Below are 22,488 nucleotides of genomic sequence, written 5' to 3' on the forward strand. Positions count from 1 at the left end.
CTTCTAATTCACTAATCCTATCTTCTGCCTCTGTTATTGTATTTGTTGCCTCCAGAGTGTTTTTAATTTCATTTATTGCATTATTCATTATATATTGACTCTTTTTTATTTCTTCTAGGTCCTTGTTAAACCGTTCTTGCATCTTCTCAGTCCTTGTCTCCAGGCTATTTATCTGTGATTCCATTTTAATTTCAAGATTTTGGATCAATTTCACTATCATTATTCGGAATTCTTTATCAGGTAGATTCCCTATCTCTTCCTCTTTGGTTTGGTTTGGTGGGCATTTATCGTGTTCCTTTATCTGCTGGGTATTCCTCTGTCTCTTCTTCTTGTTTAAATTGCTGAGTTTGGTGTGTCCTTTCTGTATTCTGGTAGTTTGTGGAGTTCTCTTTATTGTGGCATTTCCTCACTGTGTGTGGGTTTGTACAGGTGGCTTGTCAAGGTTTCTTGGTTAGGGAAGCTTGTGTCGGTGTTCTGGTGGGTGGAGCTGTATTTCTTCTCTCTGGAGTGGAATGAAATGTCCAGTGATGAGTTATGAGATGTCTATGGTTTTTGGGTGACTTTGGGCAGCCTGTATCTTGAAGCTCAGGGCTGTGTTCCTTTGTTGCTGGTGAATTTGCTTGGCATGTCTTGCCCTGGAACTTGTTGGCCCTTGTGTGGTGCTTGGTTTCAGTGTCGGTATGGAGGCGTTTGATGAGCTCCTGTCAATTAATGTTCCTTGGAGTCAGGAGTTCCCTGGAGTCAGGATTTGGACTTAAGCCTCCTGCTTCCGGTTTTCAGTCTTATTTTTACAGTAGTCTCAAAACTTCTCCTTCTATATAGCACCATTGATAAAACATCTACATTAAAGATGAAAAGCTTCTCTACTGTGAGGGTCACTCAGAGAGGTTCACAGCGTTACATGTAGAAGAGAAGAGGGAGGAGGGAGTTAGAGGTGACCCAAATGAGATGAGGTGGAATCAATAGTGGAGAGAGTGGGCTAGCCAGTAGTCACTTCCTTGTGTGCACTCCACAACTGCACCGCTCAGAGATGTTCACGGAGTTATACAGAGAAGAGCAGAAGGAGGCAGGAGACAGAGGTGGCCAGAAGGATAAAAGGGGGAAATGAAAAGGAGGGAGACAGATCCAGCCAGTAATCAGTTCCCTAAGTGTTCTCCACCGTCTGGAACACACAGAAATTCACAGAGTTGGGTAGAGCAGAGAGGGGTTAGGGAGGAGATACAGGCGACCTGGTGGAGAAAACGGAGAGTCCAAAGGGAGAGAGAGCAGTCAAGCAAGTAATCTCGTTCCCTAGTGAAAAATGGGTCCTGAAGATTGGGTTCTTAAAGGTACAAAATTGGTAACAAATACATAAAAGCAAAAATTAAAAGTCTAGAGTAGAGTTTGGAATTTCAAAAATACGATGTTAAGGAAAAGAAGAAGGGAAAGAAAGAGAAAAAATGAACAAAGAAAAACAAACAAGGTCGCAAAAATTATAAAGAAAATACAGGTACAAAATTGATAACTAATACCAAAAAGCAAAAGTTAAAAATCTAGAGTAGAGTTTGGAATTTCAAAATTACAATGTTAAAAAAAAAGAAGAAAAATAAAGAGAGAAAACAAGCAAACAAAAACAAACAATGTCACAAAAATTATAAAGAAAATACAGGTACAAAATTGATATCAAATATCAAAAAGCATAAATTAAAAATCTAGAGTAGAGTTTGGAATTTCAGATATACAATGTTAAAGAGAAGAAGGAAAAAAAAAGGTCAAAAAATTATAAAATATATATATATATATATATATATATATGAAGTTTGCTGAAGAAGAAAAAAATAGGGTCTTTTTTTTTTTGCAAAGTAATAGGTTATAAAAGTGAAAATTAAAGGAACAATAGAGGGCTTAAATTTTTTTTTTTTAAATTAAAAAAAAAAAGAAAGAAAGAATGATCGTAAAAATAGTAAAAATATATCTAGGACTTTCTCTGGTTTTGTTGTGAGTATTGTGGGTTCAGTTCATTTTTGGCTAGTTCCTTGGTCTGACTTATATTTCTCAAGATCTATAGGCCCCTTCCTATGTAGTCCGTAGTAACCACAGGGTTTTAATCTATTGCCTGTAGCTTCCAAGGCGTTTCCCTCTGTTATAGCTTCTTCCATTTGCTGGTCTTTTCAGTGTCTGGTTTCCGCCCTGACACAAAGGGGATGGTGGAGGACACATTTTTTTTTTTTTTTTTTTTAGGCTCACTTGTTCAGTCGCGCTGTGGGGAGGGAGGGAGGGAGGGATGCTGCAAACAAATAACACTGGCGTGCGTTCTCAGTGCCTCAACCACACTGGGTCTGCCCCCACTCATGGCGCGTGTAGTCTCCCTGCCCACACTGCTTGGGCTCTAGGTTGTTCCGCCGGGAACAATCCAAGGCTGGCCGTGGGCTGCATGCACCTCTCAGGTCCAAGCCGCTCAGGTTCAGGCACTCAGGTAGTCCTCAGAGGTACAGACTCGGTTGGGCCTGCGTTTTGTGCTCTTCCCAGGTCTGAGCAGCTCAGGTGATGAGGTGTTTGGCGAGCGCCAATGCTGCGACCTATCACCTCCCCGCCACTTGGTTATCTGGGTGTAAAACCGGCGCACCTTCTCAGGCAGATGTTGACCGTCCAGACCCCCAAGAAGTTTTAGTTAGCAAAGAAGCCTGCTTACAGTTTTATAGATTATGTCTTTTTGGGGCTGCGATTGCCCCCTTCTGGCTCTGGCTGCCTGTCACCAGAGGGGGAAGGTCTTCAGCCGGCTATCTCTGTTCAGTCCTTTGTTCCGTGTGCTGGCCTGGCAGTGTCTTAGGTTAGGGCTGGCTTTTCGCGTGGTAGATATCCCACAGTCTGGTTTGCTAGCCCAAATTATTTCACTCAGATAGCGCTCAGGGTATTCATGCCAGATTCTTACTCTAAGCGATGCAGCCCGCGCCGTGCCTCCCTGCCCAGCCCCCGCTTGCTAATGCCGTGTACAGGCGTCTGCGCTGATTCTCCGCTGGGGGAGTTACCATAGGGCTCGCAGTCTGCGAGTTTTAATTGTTTATTTATTTTTTCTCCCTGTTATGTTGCCCTCTGTGCTTCCAAAGCTTGGCACAGATTCAGCAGTGAGAAGGTTTCCTGGTGTTTGGAAACTTCTCTCTTTTTAAGACTCCCTTCCCGGGACGGAACTCCGTCCCTCCCTCTTTTGTCTCTTTTTTTGTCTTTTATATTTTTTCCTACCTCCTTTCAAAGAGTTGGGTTGCTTTTCTGGGTGCCTGATGTCCTCTGCCGGCATTCAGAAGTTGTTTTGTGGAATTTACTTGACGTTTAAATTCTCTTTTGATGAATTTGTGGGGAAGAAAGTGTTCTCCGCGTCCTACTCCACTGCCATCTTGGCTCCGCCCCTAATTTATTTATTTTAATTGGAGGCTAATTACTTTACAATATTGTATTGCTTTTGCCATACATTGACATGAATCCTCCATAGGTGTACATGTGTTCCCCATCTTGAAACCCCTCCTACCTCCCAACCCCATATCATCCCTCTGGGTCATCCCAGTGCACCAGCCCCGAGCATCCAGTATCATGCATTGAACTTGGACTGGCGATTTGTTTCACATACAATATACATGTATCATTGACATTCTCCCAAATCATCCCAGCCTCTCCCTCTCCCACAAACTCCAAAAGACAGTTCCATACATCTGTGTCTCTTTTGCTGTCTCACATACAGGGTTATCGTTACCATCTTTCTAAATTCCATATATATGTGTTTACTTCAGTTCAATTCCGTTCAGTCGCTCAGTGGTGTCCGACTCTTTGCGACCTCATGAATCTCAGCACGCCAGGCCCCACTGTCCATCACCAATTCCCGGGGTTCACCCAGACTCAGGTCCATTGATTCAGTGATGCCATCCAGCCATCTCATCCTCTGTCGTCCCCTTCTCCTCCTGCTCCAATGCCTCCCAGCATCAGAGTCTTTTCCAATGAGTCAACTCTTCGCATAAGGTGGCCAAAGCACTGGAGTTTCAGCTTTAGCATTATTCGTTCCAAAGAAATCCCAGAGCTGATCTCCTTCAGAATGGACTGGTTGGATCTCCTTGCAGTCCAAGGGACTCTCAAGAGTCTTCTCCAACACCACAGTTCAAAAGCATCAATTCTTCAGCTCTCAGCCTTCTTCACAGTCCAAGTCTCACATCCATTCATGACCACAGGAAAAACCATAGCCTTGACTAGACAGACTTTTGTTGGCAAAATAATGTCTCTGCTTTTGAATTTCCTTTCTAGGTTGTTCATAACTTTCCTTCCAAGGAGTAAGTGTCTTTTAATTTCATGGCTGCAGTCACCATCTGCAGTGATTTTAGAGCCCAGAAAAATAAAGTCTGACACTGATTCCACTGTTCCCCCATCTATTTCCCATGAAGCGATGGGACTGGATGCCATGATCTTCGTTTTCTGAATGTTGAGCTGTAAGCCAACTTTTTCACTCTCCAATTTCACTTTCATCAAGAGGCTTTTGAGTTCCTCTTCACTTTCTGCCATAAGGCTGGAGTCATCTGCATATCTGAGGTTATTGATATTTCTCCCGGCAAACTTGATTCCAGCTTGTGTTTCTTCCAGCCCAGCATTTCTCATGATGTACTCTGCATAGATGTTAAATAAGCAGGGTGACAATATACAGCCTTGACATACTCCTTTTCCTATTTGGAACCAGTGTGTTGTTCCATGTCCAGTTCTAACTGTTGCTTCCTGAACTGCGTACAAATTTCTCAAGAGGCAGATCAGGTGGTCTGGTATTGCCATCTCTTTCAGAATTTTCCACAGTTTATTGTGAGCCACACAGTCAAAGGCTTTGGCATAGTTAATAAAGCAGAACCAGATGTTTTTCTGGAACTCTCTTGCTTTTTCCATGATCCAGCAGATGTTGGCACTTTGATCTCTGATTCCTCTGCCTTTTCTAAAACCAGTTTGAACATCAGGAAGTTCACGGTTCACATATTGCTGAAGCCTGGCTTGGAGAATTTTAAGCATTGCTTTCTTAGTGTGTGAGATGAGTGCAATTGTGTGGTAGTTTGAGCATTCTTTGGCATTGGCTTTCTTTGGGATCAGAATGAAAACTGACCTTTTCCAGGCCTGTGGCCACTGCTGAGATTTCCAAATTTGCTGTCATATTTAGTGCAGGACTTCCACAGCATCATCTTTCAGGATTTGAAATAGCGCAAGTGGAATTCCATCACCGCCCCTAGCTTTGTTTGTAGTGATGCTTTCTAAGGCCCACTTGACTTCACATTCCAGGATGTCTGGCTCTAGGTCAGTGATCACACCATCGTGATTATCTGGGTCATGAAGATCTTTTTTGTACAGTTCTTCTGTGTATTCTTGACACATCTTCTTAATATCCTCTGCTTCTGTTAGGTCCATACAATTTCTGTCCTTTATCGAGCCCATCTTTGCATGAAATGTTCCCTTGATATCTCTAATTTTCTTGAAGAGATCTCTTGTCTTTCCCATTCTGTTGTTTTCCTCTGTTTCTTTGCATTGACTGCTGAGGAAGGTTTCTTATCTCTTCTTGCTATTCTTTGGAACTCTGTATTCCGATGCTTATATCTTTCCTTTTCTCCTTTGATTTTCACTTCTCTTCTTTTCACAGCTATTTTTAAGGCCTCCTCAGACAGCCATTTTGCTTTTTTGCATTTCTTTTCCATGGGGATGGTCTTGATCCCTGCCTCCTGTACAATGTCACGAACCTCATTCCATAGTTCATCAGGCACTCTATCTATCAGATCTAGGCCCTTAAATCTATTTCTCATTTCCACTGTATAATCATAAGGGATTTGATTTAGGTCATACCTGAATGGTCTAGTGGTTTTCCCTACTTTCTTCATTTTCAGTCTGAATTTGGCAATAAGGAGTTCATAATCTGAGCCAGAGTCTGCTCCTGGTCTTGTTTATGTTGACTGTATAGAGCTTCTCCATCTTTGGCTGCAAAGAATATAATCAATCTGATTTCAGTGTTGACCATCTGGTGATCTCCATGTGTAGAGTCTTCTCTTGTGTTGTTGGGAGAGGGTGTTTGTTATGATCAGTGCATTTTCTTGGCAAAACTCTATTAATCTTTGCCTTGCTCCATTTCAAATTCCAAGGCCAAATTTGCCAGTTACTCCAGGTGTTTATTGACTTCCTACTTTTGCCTTCCAGTCCCCTATAATGAAAATGACATCTTTTTTGGGTGTTAGTTCTAAAAGGTCTTGTAGGTCTTCATAGAACTGTTCAACTTCAGCTTCTTCAGCATTACTCATTGGGGCATAGACTTGGATTACTGTGATATTGAATGGTTTGCCTTGGAAACGAACAGAGATCATTCTGTCATTTTTGAGAATGCATCCAAGTACTGCATTTTGGACTCTTCTGTTGACCATGATGGCTACTCCATTTCTTCTGAGGGATTCCTGCCTGCAGTAGTAGATATAATGGTCATCTGAGTTAAATTCACCCATTCCAGTCCATTTTAGTTCGCTGATTCCTAGAATGTCAACATTCATGCTTGCCATCACTTGTTTGACCACGTCCAATTTGCCTTGATTCATGGACCTGACATTCCAGGTTCCTATGCAATATTGCTCTTTACAGCATCGAACCTTGCTTCTATCACCAGTCATATCCACAACTGGGTATTGTTTTTACTTTGGCTCCATCCCTTCATTGTTTCTGGAGTTATTTCTCCACTGATCTCCAGTAGCATATTGGGCACCTACTGACATGGGGAGTTCCTCTTTCAGTATCCTTTCATTTTGCTTTTTCATACTGTTCATGGGGTTCTCAAGGCAAGAATACTGAAGTGGTTTGCCATTCCCTTCTCCAGTGCACGACATTCTGTCAGATCTCTCCACCATGACCCGCTCATCTTGGCTTGCCCCACGGGCAAGGATTAGTTTCATTGAGTTAGACAAGGCTGTGGTCCTAGTGTGATTAGATTGACTAGGTTTCTGTGTGTATGGTTTCAGTGTGTCTGCCCTGTGATTCCCTCTTGCAACACCTACCATCTTACTTGGGTTTCTCTTACTTTGGGCGTGGGGTATCTCTTCACGGCTTCTCCAGCAAAGCGCAGCCCCTGCTCCTTACCTTGGATGAGGGGTATCTCCTCACTGCCTCCCTTCCTGACTTTCAACGCGGGATAGCTCCTCTAGGCCCTCCTGCGCCCACGCAGCCACAGATCCTTGGACGTGGGGTTGGTCCTCCCGGCTGCTGCCCCTGGCCTCAGGCATGGGGTTGGTCCTCCTGGCCGCCGCCCCTGGCCTCGGGCACCGGGGCATGGGGTAGCTCCTCCCGGCTGCCGCCCCTAACCTCAGACATGAGATAACTCCTCTCGTCGCTGCCCCTGACCTCAGACATGGGGTAGCTCCTCTTGGGCATGCTTAGTGCGGTGGTCGTCGCAGCCACCTGCGCTTAGTGCGCCGGTCAGTATATATGTGTTAGTATACTGTATTGGTGTTTTTCTTTCTGGCTTACTTCGCCCTGTACAGTAGGCTCCAGTTTCATCCACCTCATTAGAACTGATTCAAATGTATTCTCTTTAATGGTTGAGTAATACTCCATTGTGTATATGTATCACAGCTTTCTTATCCATTCATCTGCTGATGGACATCTAGGTTGCTTCCATGGCCTGGCTACTATAAACAGTGCTGCAATGAACATTGGAGTGTCCATGTCCCTTTCAATTCTGATTTCCTCAGTGTGTATGCCCAGCAGTGGGATTGCGGGGTTATACGGCAGTTTTATTTCCAGGTTTTTAAGGAATCTCCACATTGTTCTCCGAAGTGTCTGTATCAGTGTGCATTCCCACCAACAGTGAAAACGGTTCCCTTTTCTTTCTCCACACCCTCTCCAGCATTTATTGCTTGTAGACTTTTGGATACCCCGCTCCAATACTCTTGCCTGGAAAATCACATGGATGGGGGAGCCTGGTTGGCTACAGTCCATGGGGTCGCTAAGAGTCGAACACGACTGAGAGATTTCACTTTCACTTTTCATTTTCATGTATTGGAAAAGGAAACGGCAACCCACTCCAGTGTTCTTGCCTGGAGAATCCCAGGGACGGGGGAGCCTGGTGGGCTGCCATCTATGGGGTTGCACAGAGTTGGACACGACTGAAGCGACTTAGTAGCAGCAGCAGCAGCAGCAGACTTTTGGATAGAAGCCATTCTGACTGGCATGAAATGGTACCTCATTGTGGTTTTAATTAGCATTTCTCTGATAATGAGTGATGTTGAGTATCTTTTCATGTGTTTGTTAGCCATCTGTATGTCTTCTTTGGAGAAATGTCTATTTAGCTCTTTGGCCCATTTTTTGATTGGGTCGTTTATGTTTCTGGAATTGAGCTGCAGGAGTTGCTTGCATATTTTTGAGATTAATTCTTTGTCACTTGCTTCATTTGCTATTATTTTCTGCCATTCTGAAGGCTGTCTTTTCACCTTGCTTATAGTATCCTTTGTTGTGCAGAAGCTTTTAATTTTAATTAGGTCCCATTTTTTTTATTTTTGCTTTTATTTCCAACATTCTGGGAGGTGGGTCATAAAGGATCCTGCTGTAATGTATGTCAGAGAGTGTTTTGCCTATGTTCTCCTCTAGAAGTTTTTTTTTTTTTTTTTTTTTTAACTTTACAATATTGTATTGGTTTTGCCATACATCAACATGAATCTGCCACGGGTGTACACGTGTTCTTATTTTCTGGTCCTACATTTAGATCTTTAATCCATTTCGAGTTTACTTTTGTGTATGATGTTAGAAAGTGTTGTAGTTTCATTCTTTTACTAGTGGTTGACCAGTTTTCCCAGCACTACTTGTTAAAGAGATTGTCTTTTCTCCATTGTATATTCTTGCCTCCTTTGTCAAATATAAGGTGTCCATAGGTGCGTGGATTTATCTCTGGGCTTTCTGTTTAGTTCCATTCATCTATATTTCTGTCTTTGTGCCAGTACCATACTGTCTTGATGACTGTGGCTTTGTAGTAGAGCCTGAAGGCAGGCATGTTGATTCCTCCAGTTCCATTCTTCTTTCCCAAGATTGCTTTGGCTATTCGAGGTTTTTGTATTTCCATACAAATCATGAAATTATTTGTTCTAGCTCTGTGAAGAATACCGTTGGTAGCTTGACCAGGATTGCATTGAATCTATAGATTGCTTTGGGTAGTATACTCATTTTCACTATATTGATTCTTCCAACCCATGAACATGGTATATTTCTCCATCTATTAGTATTCTCTTTGATTTCTTTCACCAGTATTTTATAGTTTTCTATATATAGGTCTTTAGTTTCTTTAGGTAGATATATTCCTAAGTATTTTATTCTTTTCATTGCAATGGTGAATGGAATTGTTACCTTAGTTTCTCTTTCTGTTTTCTCATTATTAGTGTATAGGAATGCAAGGGATTTCTGCGTGTTGATTTTATATCCTGCAACTTTACTGTATTCATTGATTAGATCTAGCAATTTTCTGGTGGAGTCTTGAGGGTTTTCTATGTAGAGGATCATGTCATCTGCAAACAGTGAGATTTTTACCTCTTTTCCAATTTGGATTCCTTTTATTTCTTTCTCTGCTCTGATTGCTGTGGCCAAAACTTCCAAAAGTATGTTGAATAGTAGTGGTCAGAGTGGCACCCTTGTCTTGTTCCTGACTTTAGGGGAAATGCTTTCAATTTTTCACCATTGAGGATAATGTTTGCTGTGGGTTTGTCATATATAGCTTTTATTATGTTGAGGTATGTTCCTTCTATTCCTGCTTTCTGGAGAGTTTTTATCATAAATGGATGTTGAATTTTGTCAAAGGCTTTCTCTGCATCTATTGAATTAATCATATGGCTTTTATTTTTCAATGTGTTAATGTGGTGTATTACATTGATTGATTTGCAGATATTGAAGAATCCTTGCATCCCTTGGATAAAGCCCATTTGGTCATGGTGTATGACCTTTTAAATGTGTTGTTGGATTCTGATTGCTAGAATTTTGTTAAGGATTTTTGCATCTATGTTCATCAGTTATATTGGCCTGTAGGCTTCTTTTATTGTGGCATCTTTGTCAGGTTTTGGTTTTAGGATGATGGTGCCCTCATAGAATGAGTTTGGAATTCCTCTGCAATTTGAGTAGGATGGGTGTTAGCTCTTCTGTAAATTCTTGGTAGAATTCAGCTGTGAAGCCGTCTGGACCTGGGCTTTTGTTTGCTGGAAGATTTCTGATTACAGTTTCAATTTCTGTGCTTGTGATGGGTCTGTTAAGATTTTCTATTTCTTCCTGGTTCAGTTTTGGAAAATTGTACTTTTCTAAGAATTTGTCCATTTCTTCCACGTTGTCTATTTTATTGACATATAATTGCTGATAGTGGTTTCTTATGATCCTTTGTATTTTTGTGTTGTCTGTTGTGATCTCTCCATTTTCATTTCTAATTTTATGGATTTGATTTTTCTCCCTGTTTTTTCTTGATGAGTGTGGCTAATGGTTTGTCAATTTTATTTATCCTTTCAAAGAACCAGCTTTTGGCTTTGTTGATTTTTGCTATGGTCTCTTTTGTTTCTTTTGCATTTATTTCTGCCCTAATTTTTAAGATTTCTTTCCTTCTACTAACTCTAGGGTTCTTCATTTCTTTCTTTTCTAGTTGCTTTAGGTGTAGAGTTAGATTATTTATTTGACTTTTTTCTTGTTTCTTGAGGTATGCCTGTATTGCTATGAACTTTCCCCTTAGCACTGCTTTTACAGTGTCCCACAGGTTTTGGGTTGTTGTGTTTTCATTTTCATTCGTTTCCATGCATAGTTTGATTTAATTTTTGATTTCTTCTGTGATTTGTTGGTTATTCAGCAGCGTGTTGTTCAGCCTCCATATGTTGGAATTTTTAATAGTTTTTCTCCTGTAATTGAAATCTAATCTTACTGCATTATGGTCAGAAAAGATGCTTGGAAAAATTTCAATTTTTTTGAATTTACCAAGTCTAGATTTATGGCCCAGGATGTGATCTATCCTGGAGAAGATTCCGTGTGTGCTTGAGAAAAAGGTGAAATTCATTGTTTTTGGGTGAAATGTCCTATAGATATCAATTATGTCTAACTGGTCTATTGTATCATTTAAAGTTTGTGTTTCTTAATTTTCTGTTTAGTTGATCTATCCATAGGTGTGAGTGGGGTGTTAAAGTCTCCCACTATTATTGTGTTATTGTTAATCTCCCCTTTCATACTTGTTAGCATTTGTGTTACATATTGCGGTGCTCCTCTGTTGGGTGCATATATATTTATAATTATTATATCTTCTTCTTGGATTGATTATTTGATCATTTTGCAGTGTCCTTCTTTGTCTCTTTTCAAAGTCTTTATGTTAAGTCCATTTTATCTGATATGAGTATTGCTATTCTTGCTTTCTTTTGGTCTCTATTTGTATAGAATATCTTTTTCCAGCCCTTCACTTTCAGTCTGTATGCGTCCCCTGTTTTGAGGTGGGTCCCTTGTAGACAACATATATAGGGGTCTTGTTTTTGCATCCATTCAGCCAGACTTTGTCTTTTGGTTGGGGCATTCAACCCATTTACGTTTAAGGTAATTATTGGTAAGTATGATCCCGTTGCCATTTACTTTATTGTTTTGGGTTCGAGTTTATTCACCCTTTTTGTGTTTCCTGTCTGTTGAATATCCTTTAGCATTTGTTGGAGAGCTGGTTTTGTGGTGATGAATTCTCTCAGCTTTTGCTTGTCTGTAAAGCTTTTGATTTCTCCTTCATATTTGAAATAGATCCTTGCTGGGTACAGTAGTCTGGGCTGTAGGTTATTTTCTTTCATCACTTTAAATATGTCTTGCCATTCCCTCCTGGCCTGAAGAGTTTGTATTGAAAGATCAGCTGTTACCCTTATGGGAGTCCCCTTGTGTGTTATTTGTTGTTTTTCCCTTCCTGCTCTTAATATTTGTTCTTTGTGTTCGGGTGGACAATTTTTTAGGCTCACTTGTTCAGTCTTGCTGTGGGGAGGGAGGAACGCTGCAAACAAATAACACTGGTGTCTGTGGGGAGTGCTTGTAGTGTCTTGGCCACACTGGGTTTGCCCCCATCATGGCATGTGTACTTTCCCAGTCTATACTTGTTAGGCTCTAGGTTGCTATGCTGGGAACTGTCTGACGCCAACCCTGGGTTGCATGCACTTCCCAGGTCTAAGCCACTCGTGTTCAGGTACTCGGGTACTCCACAAAGACACAGATTTGGTTAGGCCTGCACTTTGTGCCCTTCCCCAGTCCGAGCAGCTCAGGTGACCAGGTGTTTGGTGAACGTGGTCGGTGTGACTTATCACCTGCCCCGTCCCTGCCACTCAGTTTTCTGGGTTTACAACCAGTGCACCTTCTCAGGCAGATGTTGACCATCCAGTATCCCAAGAAATCTTGGTTAGCAGCAAAGCCTGCTTGCAGTTCGGTAGATGATGCCTCTCTGGCGCTGTAATTGCCCCCTTCCGGCTCTGGCTGTCCTTGCCTGCCTGTCTCCGGTGGGGGATGGGCCAGCCTGCAGCCGGCTAGCTCTAGTCAGTCCTTTGTTCTGTGAGCGGTCCTGGCGGTGTCTTAGGTTAGGGCTTTTTGTCTTTTTGTGGGGTAACTATCCCACAGTCTGGTTTGCTATCCCACAGTCTGGTTTGCTATCCCAAGTTAGTTCCCTCAGATTGCCCTCGGGGCATTCAGGGCCAGGTCCTTACTCTAAGCAATGCAGCCCACACCTCCCTGCCCAGCCCCCGCTTACTAGTGAAGGATGCAGGCGTCTGCACTGCTTCTCCCTTGGGAGTTACCATTGGGCACTGGGCATGTAATCTGTGGGTTTTAATTATTTATTTTTCCTCCCGGTTATGTTGCCCTCTGAGGCTTCAAGGCTTGCCAGACTCGCCAGTGAGAGTGTTTCCTGGTGTTTGGAAACTTCTCTCTTTTTTAAGACTCCCTTCCCGGGATGGACCTCCGTCCCTACCTCTTTGTCTCTCTTTTTATCTTTTCTATTTTTTTCCTATCTCCTTTTGAAGACAATGGGCTGATTTTTCTGGGTGCCTGATGTCCTCTACTGGCATTCAGAAGTTGTTTTGTGGAATTTACTCAGCGTTCAAATGTTATTTTGATGAATTTTTGGGGAGAAAGTGGTCTCCCCGTCCTATTCCCCTGCTATCTTAGGACCGCCTCTCAAAGTGCATTTCTAAAGATGGTCTAAAGTCTGGTTTGAAAGAGAAAAGTCAGGAAGAAAGAGCAACTACAAGAAATACAGTGTAATTGTATGTCTATATGCATGCATGGATGCATGCATGTATCTTTCCTTCCACATCCAGAAGGAATATGAAAAGCATATTCATAGGAATTTGTATAATGATTGATAAGCATATTTTATCCTCCTATGGTCACTTGCAGTTTATCATTAAAAAAATAAACTAAAGAAATTTTTAAAGATAAATGATAGCATTTGGAATTTTTTTTATGTATGTGGGTGGTGGGGATTATAATCTACATATATCTCTGTTTATTTTAATGGTGTGAAAGATCTGGTTCTTTCCATTTTCTTTATTTTTTTCTAAATATAAAGTAAAACAGAAATTTAACAGAACATGTAAGAGAATCCCAAAGAACATTGCTGTTACAACCTGAACACAGAAGTAGCTTCCAAAGTGAAGTGATGTAAAATGCTGCAAACCTTTGTCCTGAGTAGATCAGGCTTCTAGTAAAAAAATCATACACCTCTATACATCACCTTTATAAATTACATGTAAAAAAATCAACTCCTTGTGCTCACAGAAGACTTGTTTTTATTTATTACAGTTCCACAGAAGTAGAAATGCTCATTTGAGAGTAGCTATTGTTAACTATGGTAAGGCCATTCTGTGAAATGAAGTGCTCAGTTGTTCTTTAAAGCAGCTTATGAATCCATTTTGCTGCAGGCTGAGGAATAAAGTAGAAAAAAGATTAAAATAAATAGTAGCATTAAAAAGAAGCTAGTAATTATAGAGAGTTCCTGGTGTGTTAAAGACCACAATAAAACACACAAGTGGAGGCAAACTTGGATATAATTTTTATGTTTTCTTATTAAAAATGTAGATCCTTGGATCCCACCCTAGAGTTAGCATTAAAAGCCTGAGATGGGGTCAGAAATAGCATGTTTAATAATTTCTCTGCATGATCCTAATGTTCACTTAAAGATGTGAAGTACTGAATACTAGTCCAACCACCAGCATTTGTGTAGGAACCAAGTCCTAAGGAATGTTACATTATGAACACAACTACTTTAATGGACTAGGGCTTCAAAAGCTGATAATATAAAAACACAAAAATACATTTTAAATACTGATAGTCTCTCTAAATTCCACCACATTAATACAAGTGTTTTCACATTTGCACATTATTGTCTAGTGTTTGTACAATAGTTGCAAATTTCATCTAGTTGCAAACCTATAGTACTTTCCTCTATGTTCTCCCTTAACATTATAGTATAAACTTTCCCCTCTAAACTCAAGGTCTCACAACTAGTATTTCAATGAATAAATACTATGTTTTACATTTTAGTATGCCAATTTTTAAATTTTCTACATTTAGTTTAATTCCAAATTTTTTGTCCTATAGACAGTATTGCAATTATCATCTCTATGCCCAGAGGTTTTTTTTTTTTTTTTTCCTTCTGCTGACTTGTTTTTATTATAGTACGTTTTTACTAATGGGATTACTGAATCAAATAGTACCATCCCATTTGTGACTCTTCCTACATAGTCCCATATAGGTCTAGAAGAAATTTAACCAGTTTGTGTTGTTCCTCTTTTGCCAACAGCAGTGAATTAATGGTATATATATATATATATATATATATATATCTGTGTATCTTACTTGGAACTGTTGAGGCTTCAGGGATAATGGTGTATTTATTCATTTATTAACTACTCAGAGAGTAGTAGCAGAATTTTTTCCATACATAAAAGAGTTTTGGCAGTGTTCAAAAATGGAAATTTGCCTAAGAAAGGCAGATCATGGAATTAGAGCTTATTCTTGACAATCAGACGTCAGCAAGAAGACATCAAAACTAATGGTGAGTGAGTGGAAAGGGTAGATTAGTTGCACACTTAGAGCACAGCAAAGCAGCAGTGTTTCAACACAGTTATATAACAGGTAAAAATAAATATCTTGAAACTATAGATTTTTTTTTTTTAAATCAAAGATTCATCTTGGAACAAATCAGTACTTTGTTCATCTTCCATTTATTTATAGTTTAGCATTTCCTAAAAACAAACAAACAAACTTTAAACTGTAGTAGAGGTATCACAATTTTCTATTGCTGCTTTTATGCCCCATAGCCTTGCATTATGCTTACTATGCCTGTTGTCAACTCTGTGTCACTCCCGTCAACCATTTTATCTGCCTCCTGGTCTGGAAATTTTGTTTCTTCCTTCAGTTAATATTTTCAATGTCATACTCATATTCCATTTCATGATGCAATTTCATACACTGGTTTTGGTATTAACTAGTTGGGTATTCTTGATTAGAAACTTCTCCCATTGCCTTTGCCTTTCAAAAATCTTTCTTATCTTTCATAGTCCTGTTCATATATCACTTTTTCACCCTGATTGAATGAGTGAATGAGTGTAAGTTAATTCATAAACTGGGCAGACTAAAATTTCATACTATCTAGTACCATCTGGAGTTTTAAAAATGCCCAGCAATTATTTCATTCATTTCCTGCTAATTTCTAATAAATGACAAATAAATTGATTTATTAAATTAATATTGAATGCCAGCCACTCTCTTGGACATATAAGCAAAGAGTTTTTGTCTTCACAGAGCTTACCTTTTACCAAAAAATACACAAAATAAACATAATAAATAAAGTAAATTACATAGTGGAAGGTAGCAAATTTCATAGGAAAAAAAGTAGATGACTTGAGGACTAGTATGCAGTAGTGGGGATTGTTACAATTTAAAATTGTATGATTAAATTAACCTCATTGAAAAATTGATATTTGAGCAAATATTTGAAGAGACAATTAACCACATAGAAATCTGAAGAAATAAGATTCTAGGTTGAAGTGTGGATCTATGCAAAGTCCTATTCCTGGGATGTATGGAAGGATGCCAGTATGGTTTCATCAGACTGATGAAAAGGTGAGATCAGAGAGAACAGCAAGTCAGATTATCTAGGATCTTATTGGCAATTGTAAGCATTTTGACATTCATTCTGAGTGAAATTAAGTATTAGAGTTTGTTGTTGTTCTCAAGTTTTGTTTCATTAGGTTTAATTTAACTTTGTTAATTCTAAGTATACATTTTAATAAACTTTATCAATTAAATGATGTTCAATAAATTGAATCCATGTTGAGGATATGAAGAGGAAAGATTAGAAGCAAGAGATATCTTAGCAGGCTAATGCAGTAATAAAGGAGAGAGATAATAGTGATGAGGACCTGGCTGGTAGCAATATGGTTCACAAGTGGTCAGATTTTAGATGTATACTGAGTCAACAGGATCCAAGAAGGATTGTGAAAGAAAAATAATTAAGATGCTGCTAATGAATTATAATCTTATTCTTGATCTTCAAGAAAATGTATCATGAGAATTTACTGTTTCCTTTCAATCTTTGTTAGATAGCTATTATAAAGATAAGGAAATTCTCTATTCCTTTTTAAATTGGTGTTTTCATCTTAAGTAAATGCTGACATTTATCAAATACTTTTCCACACACCTGCAATTCCAGTTCTCAAGAATAAAGTAGATGAGGAGAGAACATAAAGATGGAAAGTTTGTGTGGTATTTTGACTGTTTGTATTCTCAGGGAGCTTCCCAGGTGGCTCAGTGGTAAAGAATCTGCCAGCCAAGCAGGAGACAGAAGTTCAGTCCTTGGGTCAGGAAGATCTCCTGGAGAAGGAAATGACAACTCACACCAGTATTCTTGCCTGGGAAATCCCATGGACAGAGGAATTTGGCAGACTATAGCCCATAGGGTTGCAAAAAGTCAGACATGATGTAGCAACTAAAGAACAGCAACAACAACAGCAGCAATATTCTATGAGAAAAATAAAGTAGGATTCTGGATTAGAAGAGTAACTGAACAGTTGTGGGAGGGGATAACATAAGATATAGTAAATCAGGGAAGGCTTCTCCAAAAAATAATATTTAAGTTGAAAAACCAAATGATGAGAAGGACTAGTCATGCAAAAACCGGGGAGAAGAATTCCAAGCAGAGGGAACAGTATATGCAAAAACTTGGCAAGAGAGCAATCTTAATGTATATGAGAAGCAAAAATAGTAGTAGTTTGGGTAGGTCAAAAAATAAAATGGCAAACTGGTTCAAGATGAAGGTAGAAAATAGATGAGGATGGATAATGTAAGCATTGAAAGCCAGGGTAAGAAGCCTGAGTTTATTATGAATGTAATGGGAAACCTTAGTGTTTTAAGCAGTGGACAGTAGAGGCAGCAAGACTCTTGCAGTACTTCAGCAAAGATTATGATGAATATTGGGACCATTTAGGTAGTAGTAATTGAGATGGAAGAAGTTGACTGATTCAAGATATATTTTGGAGGTAAGGTAGACAAGTTTTAGTGATTGATCACATATGGGGGATAAGGAAAAGAGCAGAATCATAGATAATATCCAGATTTTAAAAGATTAAATGGGTGGATGGCAGTGCCATTTACTACTAAGATGGAGAATACTGGGAAGGATTAGGTTTTGAAATTGGTTAAGAGTGTTATTCATATACGTTAAATTTGAGATGTCCAGTAGACTCTACACTGAAACTTCCAAGGAGGTGTTTAGAATTTGGAACTCATTGGAAAGACCAAAGTTGGTTATGTTACTTTAGGAGTAATCAGTACATAAATGACATTTAAAACTATTAAATTGGATTAACTTATCAAAGGAGAATTTTAGAGAGAAGGTCCAGGACCAAGTCTTAGATCATTCTAACATTAAAGGTGAGGAAGTGTAAGATATAATAAAGGTGGTGGAAAGCTACCAGTAAGTAGAAAGAACAGGATAGGATCAGATAAGATCAGATCAGTCACTCAGTCGTGTCCGACTCTTTGCGACACCATGAATCGCAGCACGCCAGGCCTCCCTGTCCATCACCAACTCCCGAAGTTCACTGAGACTCACGTCCATCGAGTCAGTGATGCCACCCAGCCATCTCGTCCTCTGTCCTCCCCTTCTCCTTCTGCCCCCAATCCCTCCCAGCATCAGAGTCTTTTCCAATGAGTCAACTCTTCGCATGAGGTGGCCAAAGTACTGGAGTTTCAGCTTTAGCATCATTCTTTCCAAAGAAATCCCAGGGCTGATCTCTTTCAGAATAGACTGATTGGATCTCCTTGCAGTCCAAGGGACTCTCAAGAGTCTTCTCCAACACCACAGTTCAAAAACATCAATTCTTCGGCACTCAGCCTTCTTCACAGTCCAACTCTCACATCCATACATGACCAAAGGAAAAACCATCGCCCTGACTAGATGAACCTTTGTTGGCAAAGTACTGCCTCTGCTTTTGAATATGCTGTCTAGGTTGGTCATAACTTTCCTTTCAAGGAATAAGAGTCTTTTAATTTCATGGCTGCAGTCATGATCTGTAGTGATTTTGGAGCCCAGAAAAATAAAGTCTGACACTGTTTCCACTGTTTTCCTGTCTATTTCCCATGAAGTGATGGGACCGGATGCCATGATCTTTGTTTTCTGAATGTTGAGCTTTAATCACCTTTTTCACTCTCCACTTTCACTTTCATCAAGAGGTTTTGTAGTTCCTTTTCACTTTCTGCCATAAGGGTGGTGTCATCTGCATATCTGAGGTTACTGATATTTCTCCTCGCAATCTTGATTTCAGCTTGTGCTTCATCCAGCCCAGAGTTTCTCATGATGTACTCTGCATATAAGTTAAATAAACAGGGTGACAATATACAGCCTTCACGAACTCCTTTTCCTATTTGCAACCAGTCTGTTGGTCCATGTCCAGTTCTAACTGTTGCTTCCTGACCTGCATACAAACTTCTCAAGAGACAGATCAGGTAGTCTGGTATTCCCATCTCTTTCAGAATTTTCCGCAGTTTATTGCGATCCACACAGTCAAAGGCCTTGGCATAGTCAATAAAGCAGAAATAGATGCTTTTCTGGAACTCTCTTGCTTTTTCCATGATCCAGTGGATGTTGGCAATTTGATCTCTGGTTTCTCTGCCTTTTCTAAAACCAGCTTGAATATCGGGCAGTTCAGGGTTCACATATTGCTGAAGCCTCGCTGGGAGAATTTTGAGCATTACTTTACTAGCGTGTGAGATGAGTGCAATTGTGCAGTAGTTTGAGCATTCTTTGGGATTGGAATGAAAACTGACCTTTTCCAGTCCTGTGGCCACTGCTGAGTTTTCCAAATTTGCTGGCATATTGAGTGCAGCACTTTCACAGCATCATCTTTCAGGATTTGGAATAGCTCCACTGGAATTCCATCACCTTCACAAGCTTTGTTCATAGTGATGCTTTCTAAGGCCCACTTGACTTCACATTCCAGGATGTCTGGCTCTAGGTCAGTGATCACACCATCGTGATTATCTTGGGCATGAAGATCTTTTTTGTACAGTTCTTCTGTGTATTCTTGCCACCTCTTCTTAATATCTTCTGCTTCTGTTAGGTCCATACCATTTCTGTCCTTTATCGAGCCCATGTTTGCATGAAATGTTCCTTTGGTATCTCTGATTTTCTTGAAGAGATCTCTAGTCTTTCCCATTCTATTGTTTTCCTCTATTTATTTGCATTGATCGCTGAAGAAGGCTTTTTTATTTCTTCTTGCTATTCTTTGGAACTCTGCATTCAGATGCTTATATCTTTCCTTTTCTCCTTTGCTTTTTGCTTCTCTTCTTTTCACAGGTATTTGTAAGGCCTCCCCAGAAAGCCATTTTTCTTTTTTGCATTTCTTTTCCATGGGGATGGTCTTGATCCCTGTCTCCTGTACAATGTCACGAACCTCATTCCATAGTTCATCAGGCACTCTATTTATCAGATCTAGGCCCTTAAATCTATTTCTCACTTCCACTGTATAATCATAAGGGATTTGATTTAGGTCGTACCTGAATGGTCTAGTGGTTTTCCATACTTTCTTCAATTTCAGTCTGAATTTGGCAATAAGGAATTCATGGTCTGAGCCACAGACAGCTCCTGGTCTTTTTTTTGCTAACTGTATAGAGCTTCTCCATTTTGGCTGGAAAGAATATAATCAATCTGATTTCAGTGTTGACCATCTGGTGATGTCCATGTATAGAGTCTTCTCTTGTGTTGTTGGAAGAGGGTGTTTGTTATGACCAGTGCATTTTCTTAGCAAAACTCTATTAGTCTTTGCCCTGCCTCATTCCGTATTCAAAGGCCAAATTTTCCTGTTACTCCAGGTGTTTCTTGACTTCTACTTTTGTATTCCAGTCCCCTATAATGAAAAGGACATCTTTTTTGGGTGTTAGTTCTAAAAGGTCTTGTAGGTCTTCATAGAACCGTTCAATTTCAGCTTCTTCAGCATTACTCTTTGGGGCATAGACTTGGATTACCGTGATATTGAATGGTTTGCCTTGGAAACGAACAGAGAACATTCTGTAGTTTTTGAGATTGCATCCAAGTACTGCATCTTAGACTCTTTTGGTGAACATGATGGCTACTCCATTTCTTCTGAGGAATTCCTGCCTGCAGTAGTAGATATAATGGTCATCTGAGTTAAGTTCACCCATTCCAGTCCATTTCAGTTCACTGATTCCTAGAATGTCAACATTCACTCTTGCCATTTCTTGTTTGACCACTTCCAATTTGCCTTGATTCATGGACCTGACATTCCAGGTTCCTATGCAGTATTGCTCTTTACAGCATCGGACCTTGCTTATATCACCAGTCACATCCACAGCTGGGTATTCTTTTTGTCTTGGCTCCATCCCTTCATTCTTTCTGGAGCCATTTCTCCACTGATCTCCAGTAGCATATTGGGCACCCACTGACCTGGGGAGTTTCTCCTTCAGTATCCTATCATTTTGCCTTTTCACACTGTTAGTGGGGTTCTCAAGGCAAGAATACTGAAGTGGTTTGCCATTCCCTTCTCCAGTGGACCACATTCTTTCAGATCTCTCCACCATGACCCGCCCATCTTGGGTTGCCCCACGGGCATGACTTAGTTTCATTGAGTTAGACTATGGCTGTGGTCCTAGTGTGATCAGATTGACTAGTTTTCTGTGAGTATGGATAGGATAGAGTCAAGTTAACTAAGTGTTTTTTGAAAGAAGAGGTTGGTTTAAATGCTGCTGGATTATAGAATAACATGAGGAGAGAAGAGAGCTCAGTATGTGTGGCTACAAGAACATATTTGGTAATCTTGAAAAGAGCACTTTTAGCAAAGTGGTAGGGATGGAAGGGCCTGATTAGATGGTAGCTATACAAATTTAAGCTTATTACAGTGATGGTATGAATATATGCAAGGCCAAAACATATCCTGAAAGTTTTTTTTTTTTTTAACAATTAAAATTAATCCTCAGATTCAAGGATTTTGTTGTATTTCTTGTATTTTACATATTTTTTTTAATTTAACAATTTTTATTTAGAATTTTTATTGAAATTTACTTACAATATTATATCAGTTTCAGGTATTCTACATAGTGATTTGATATTTTTATACATTATGAAACAATCACAAGTCTAGTTACCATTTATCACCAAAGTTATTATAATATTATTGATTATATTCTTTACACTATATAGTAATCACTATGACATTTATTTTATAACTAGAATTTGTATCTCTTAATCTTCCTCACCTATTTCACTTATCTTCACATCTGTCTCCACTATGGTGACCACCAATTTGTTCACTTAATAAGTCAGTTTTTGTTGTTTGTTCATTTGTTTTGGTTTTAAATTCCACATATAAGTGTACATATTTTTCATAAAAACTACTTTTGGAAGAGAGTTCAGCTTTTCAAGGGTCTCTTTTTCTCAATTGCCTTAAAATTATCCACCAATATATATTTTTTTTTATTTTTATTTTTTTTATTTTTAAACTTTACATAATTGTATTAGTTTTGCCAAATATCAAAATGAATCCGCCACAGGTATACATGTGTGCCCCATCCTGAACCCTCCTCCCTCCTCCCTCCCCATACCCTCCCTCTGGGTCTTCCCAGTGCACTAGCTCCAAGCATCCAGTATTGTGTATCGAACCAGGACTGCCAACTCGTTTCATACATGATATTTTACATGTTTCAATGCCATTCTCCCAAATCTTCCCACCCTCTCCCTCTCCCACAGAGTCCATAAGACTGTTCTATACATCAGTGTCTCTTTTGCTGTCTCGTACACAGGGTTATTGTTACCATCTTTCTAAATTCCATATATATGCTTTAGTATACTGAATTGGTGTTTTTCTTTCTGGCTTACTTCACTCTGTATAATAGGCTCCAGTTTCATCCACCTCATTAGAACTGATTCAAATGCATTATTTTTAATGGCTGAGTAATACTCCATTGTGTATATGTACCACAGCTTTC

The 22,488-nt window shown here is 39.6% G+C and overlaps 1 pseudogene; it reads right to left on the reverse strand.

Annotated features, from left to right (window-relative positions):
- Positions 1 to 13,872: 13,872 nt before the first annotated feature.
- The window catches only part of LOC129640076 (cylicin-1-like), a 155,735-nt pseudogene continuing 147,119 nt past the window's right edge, over positions 13,873 to 22,488 (reverse strand).

Source organism: Bubalus kerabau, chromosome X (genome assembly GCF_029407905.1).
Source record: "Bubalus kerabau isolate K-KA32 ecotype Philippines breed swamp buffalo chromosome X, PCC_UOA_SB_1v2, whole genome shotgun sequence".
Lineage (NCBI taxonomy): Eukaryota > Metazoa > Chordata > Mammalia > Artiodactyla > Bovidae > Bubalus > Bubalus kerabau.